The 5,849-nt window shown below is 32.4% G+C and overlaps 1 long non-coding RNA gene across 1 annotated transcript; it reads right to left on the minus strand.

Annotated features, from left to right (window-relative positions):
- Nucleotides 1-1,034: 1,034 nt before the first annotated feature.
- Nucleotides 1,035-5,052, minus strand: LOC143042632 (uncharacterized). Its single transcript, XR_012968070.1, has 4 exons — nt 4,954-5,052; nt 3,494-3,588; nt 1,945-2,013; nt 1,035-1,117 (listed from the first exon to the last, which is right to left on the minus strand). It is a non-coding gene; the product is annotated as an uncharacterized LOC143042632 (long non-coding RNA).
- Nucleotides 5,053-5,849: the final 797 nt, after the last annotated feature.

Consider the following 5,849-nt stretch of genomic DNA (forward strand, 5'->3'; position numbering starts at 1 on the left):
TCCACTCAAATTCGATTTCCAACAATCAGTATTACACAGATCATTTTCACAACATCTGCTACATGAATATCAATAATATATGGTCATTTTTACAAATTTCCTGTTAACAAAACTTTGAATTTTTCGAAAACTAAGGATTTTCTTATCCCAGGCATAGATTACCTTAGCTGTATTTGGCACAACTTTTTGGAATTTTGGATCCTCAATGCTCTTCAACTTTTTACTTGTTTGGCTTAATAAATATTTTGATATGAGCGTCACTGATGAGTCTTATGTAGACGAAACGCGCGTCTGGCGTACTAAATTATAATCCTGGTACCTTTGATAACTATTTACACCACTGGGTCGATGCCACTGCTGGTGGACGTTTCGTCCCCGAGGGTATCACCAGCCCAGTAGTCAACACTTCGGTGTTGACATGAATATCAATAATGTGGTCATTTTTACAAATTTCCTGTTAACAAAACTTTGAATTTTTCGAAAACTAAGGATTTTCTTATCCCAGGCATAGATTACCTTAGCTGTATTTGGCACAACTTTTTGGAATTTTGGATCCTCAATGCTCTTCAACTTTTTACTTGTTTGGCTTAATAAATATTTTGATATGAGCGTCACTGATGAGTCTTATGTCGAAACACGCGTCTGGCGTACTAAATTATAATCCTGGTACCTTTGATAACTATTTACACCACTGGGTCGATGCCACTGCTGGTGGACGTTTCGTCCCCGAGGGTATCACCAGCCCAGTAGTCAACACTTCGGTGTTGACATGAATATCAATAATGTGGTCATTTTTACAAATTTCCTGTTAACAAAACTTTGAATTTTTCGAAAACTAAGGATTTTCTTATCCCAGGCATAGATTACCTTAGCTGTATTTGGCACAACTTTTTGGAATTTTGGATCCTCAATGCTCTTCAACTTTTTACTTGTTTGGCTTAATAAATATTTTGATATGAGCGTCACTGATGAGTCTTATGTCGAAACACGCGTCTGGCGTACTAAATTATAATCCTGGTACCTTTGATAACTATCTACATGTAGAACTTCGAAGTATTTTAATTGCTGTTCGCTTCCTGCCTACTATAGGAAATCCGCCTGATACAGCATCACAAACCTAAAATTTTGCTATTCAATTTTACAATTTAAACTCAAATATTATTATATGAGAAAACTTCCTTTTTTTCATTGATTATAGAATTCGGCAACTTCTGAAATTAAACGATTTAATTTATTAAGAGCTGTGATAACACATTCTCATGGAAAGCTGTAGTATTCAAAAGCACAATAGAAAGTGAATTATGTTAAATGATTCAGATGTTTGCAACAACACGATAATCTATCTTTCAGTAATTGTGACCAATCTAAGATCGGAAGTTTGTCTTTGTATTTATGTTAGTTGTGATTTGTGTCGATCTGATAAGTCAATTGTAAGTCCTATCCGACTGTTTAAAGTGTTTGCTCTTATGTTTTCTTTTACATCACTGTTGATGTTTAGGAAAGGGTTTAACGATCACAAACACATTTAATCCCACTACATGATTTTTTTTTTTGTTTAGTTATATAAGTTTGTCTTTAATTATTTTGTCATTATTCCGGACGATAGTTTAAACTTATTTTTGTTAAAATTTTATCATGTGTAATCTATTAATAACTAAAACAATTAATCTGTTCTTGTCCTAAACGTGCATTACATATTTGCCGCCAGACGTAGAACAACCAACAAACAACCAATGTAAAAGTCTAAACAGTGTATATTTTTCTAAAGATGACACGGAGTTGTTCCAGATCTGTCTCTCGGTTTTCGTGGTTTTGGTTTGTGAAACGGATTTCTTTTCGCTTAATCGATGTATGACTCTTGAAAAACGGTTTTCCCTGTTAAATAGTTATTTGATTTGTAGCATACAACGTATCTCATGTATATGTTATATTTACTGTACCTACATTCTTGTACTGACAGCTAGTTGAGTAAAACCTTTCCCCAAAACTAAATTGCTCCTCGATATAACAAAACTAAAAACATACAAATTAGCATTAACATGCGTAAAGTCAATATATCAAATTGGTATTGATATGTTTATTGACACACGATGTTATTAATAAAAAGATTTATCTGCAAATGACACATACAAAATGATTTGATAGAGACCTTTTTAGGTTTCGTTCTAGTGATGATTATTTTATGGATAATGCAAATCTTATATATCAGAAAATTTCTTTTAAAAGTACTAACTGGACTTGAAAATTGGAAATTATAATGCAATACGTTTTTCCAATTTGCAGCAAGGAGCAGAGATGAGAAATACGTATTTCCTTTTCAACCATGTAAACCATTGGCATGACACGGGTTGTGTTCTTCTCATATATGTCATGATGCTATGATACTAAACCCCTCACGAGAAGGAGTGTGTCTGATATTCATATGATGAAGACATAATCTTTCAATCAGTTTAATTGAGTCTGGAGCTGGCATGTCAGTTTACTGCTAGAAGTCTGATGGTATTTATGTATTATTGTCATATCGTTTATTTTCTTTGGTTACATCTTCTGACAGCAGACTCGGACTTCTCTTGAACTGAATTTTAATGTGCGTATTGTTATGCGTTTACTTTTCTGCATTGGCTAGAGGTTTCGGGGGAGGGTTGAGATTTCATAAACATGTTTAAGCCCGCCGCAATTTTGCGCATGTCCCAAATTAGGAGCCTCTGGCCTTTGTTAGTCTTGCATTATTTTTAATTTTAGTTTCTTGTGTACAAGTTGGAGTTTAGTATGGCGTTCATTATCACTGAACTAGTATATATATTTGTTTAGGGGCCAGCTGAAGGACGCCTCCGGGTGCGGGAATTTCTCGCTGCATTGAAGACTTGTTGTTGACCTTCTGCTGTTGTCTGCTCTATGGTAGGGTTGTTGTCTCTTTGACACATTCCCCATTTCCATTCTCAATTTTAATATTTTGATATGTCGTTTTTTGAAATCTTAAGTGTTAAAATTATCCATTGATATATGACGAGATTATCAATAAATGAGTTTTTGTGTTAGCCTCATATGCACGAGGAAGTCCCAAGCTAGAAGCCTCGTTATTATTTGTCAAAAGTTACATTATAAATTTGTTAGTTGGATACATTGTACACAACATGTAGTTCTATTTTTGATCGGCTATGTCCATTGAAGCTATGTCGTCAATCCTGCTTGTAAGGAAACGATCCTGTGTCGTTTTCAAAGTTCTAAGAAACCCCAATAATAAAAAAGCAATCAATTTTAGGAAAAGTCATGAATACGTTATTACAAAAATGGCACGTTTTATTTGAAATTGCTAGAAAAAAAGAAATTTCTTGAATATAACCGGATTTAGATAGTGATTTAACAAAATTCGACAACTTTACAAAGCTTAAAGTTGAAAACCGTCCATTAATTCATACACGTATGTGTAATCGAAATGAGAAATAAAAAAGAGATTACAGAAACTACATAAAAAGCAGAAGATAAAAAATACCTGGTTTTGTTCACAAATTAATATTGTTTTGCATTCGTCCATTGATAATGCTCCATCACAATGGTAACAAATCGGTCCTCTTAGATGTGTTAATCCTGCAATTGCGATATTTTCTTTTTCCTTAGATTGATACAAAATGTTATTTCTTGAAGAAAAACAATGTAAAAATGCAAGGAGTGCTTTTAGGACTTTAAGGATACCATTTTACATTTTGGTATATATATATCCCTTTCAATTCAAATTAACAAATTACAGATCTCCGTAAAAACACGATGTTAATTGTCTCGTTAGTCTTGAAAATGAAGGAGTACAACTTAGTGTATTTTTCAAACTGTGAGTCGAAAGTATTCTTAAAATGTTTTCCTACCAGATATAAAGTTAATTCGTGTTTGCCAATTTTTGAGTTTGCTTATTTTGTTTAGTTGCTTACTCAATGACATTCGAATTGTATACAATGCATACTTAGACATATCTTAGTCAAAGGGATGAAACACCGAAAATCCTTGCTTTTTAACTGAAAAAGGTACTTCGGATTACTAATGGATGCAGTTCAGGACTATGCCAGAAAATATTTGTATAAAGGCAACAGTAGTATACCGCAGTTCAATAGTCATAAATCGATCAAGCGAAAACAAATCCGGGTCACAAACCAAAATCAGTAAAACCGAAGAAAACATATCAACTATAAGAAGATCAACGGATTATCAAAAACACTAGACTGCTTGTCTATTTGACTATTTGACAAACCCCTCCATATTTCTTTCTTGGTACAGGACATTTTAAGTGTCGTATTCATTAATTTATATATATATAACAATATAAGAAAAAAATCATAAATACTTTTATCTTTGTATTACCCCTAAAAAGTCGATAACAATCTTATTTGTATATACATTTTTTTAGATTCCAAAATATTTTTCGTAATAGGTAAACTGCAGGTTTTCCAAGATGTCAAACTTAATATCTTTAAAAAAACGTGCCTACTCCTACAATTTAACAAGACAGTTGACTACAATGACCGTTTCGTTTTTTTATAAAACAAAGCAGGACCAGTTTTTCTTCCTAGTTTTGAAAGGGGATTATTATTGTAAAGGGTAGAAAGTCAAATATATTTATAGAATTGCTAGAGAAAACAGACTTAGATTATAGGTTCTCTAACATATGCTTGCATTTGTTTAGTATATATATTTTTTCACGCAATCCCTAGAGTAGGTATTTTCGAAATATATATATATGCTCTGATTACTGATAAAATGTTGTTAACAATGTAGAAACAGGATCAGAGGAGCACTTGAAAGATCCAGCAATAAAGAGTTGTGTGTAATTAAGGTATAAAATAAATATCCGTTTCTTTATGTATTTCTGATTCAAGAAGGACTCATTATCATCGATATAAAGTTATTTAGAGTAAGGCAATATTTCAATCTTCTGGTTTCGCAAAAAAATCTATATTGACAGACCTCTTTCTCCACCGCCATTATCATTACATATGTCTGTAGTGCAACAATGACGACAGGTGTCGTGTTCTGATGATTTGGTACCATTATCATAACATGTCTAAAGGCAAAAATAAAAAAGATAATAATGACTACACGTTCAAAAATGTATATATGATCTTTATGATACAATAATTATACCACATTTCAAAAACAGATTTAAGAAGTCTATTAAAATAAAAGGTGACTTAAAGCACGAAGTTGCTTGATAATTTTCTGACAAACATATTTCACATTCATTTTTTACTTACAGGTTCTAAGCTGTATCAAAATTAAATGACCGACTTTTGGTTGTCAATTTAATCATGCTAATGTTGAATTTCAATGTTAAATTTTTATAACCAAGGATTCACTTTGTTAATGTCAATGGGTTTGCCTATTTCTTATTCTCTTATAGTTTTTAAACATAATAAACGGCAATGATATAGAATAACAATCTTCTCTGAATAAAAATAAACTAGGAATCAACTAACAATGAGCATGGATTTTGAGCACATTTGCGATCGAACGTTCTGGAATCGCAAGCAAAAAATCAAATGTGTTTGATTCTAACATGCTAAAAGTCTATACCGATTAGCACAAATCTTCTACGAAGATATTTGTTAAAAGTCTATACCGATTAGCACAAATCTTCTACGAAGATATTTGTGTGGTTTTATACTTTGTTTTTTTCTGTACTGCTGTACTGTCTTAAACTCATGGGAGATGTCCGTTGTAATTCTGTGGTTTACATGTTGTAATGTACTATTTGATTATTTATTTTTGCATTTCCATGTCTTATGTGTTCTTTCGTTCATTTGTGCGGTATTTCGGACACGTAATGTTGTCATTTGAGCCTTTTTTTAAGCTACCATAAAGGC

This window comes from Mytilus galloprovincialis, chromosome 8 (genome assembly GCF_965363235.1).
Source record: "Mytilus galloprovincialis chromosome 8, xbMytGall1.hap1.1, whole genome shotgun sequence".
Taxonomy (NCBI): Eukaryota; Metazoa; Mollusca; class Bivalvia; order Mytilida; family Mytilidae; genus Mytilus; species Mytilus galloprovincialis.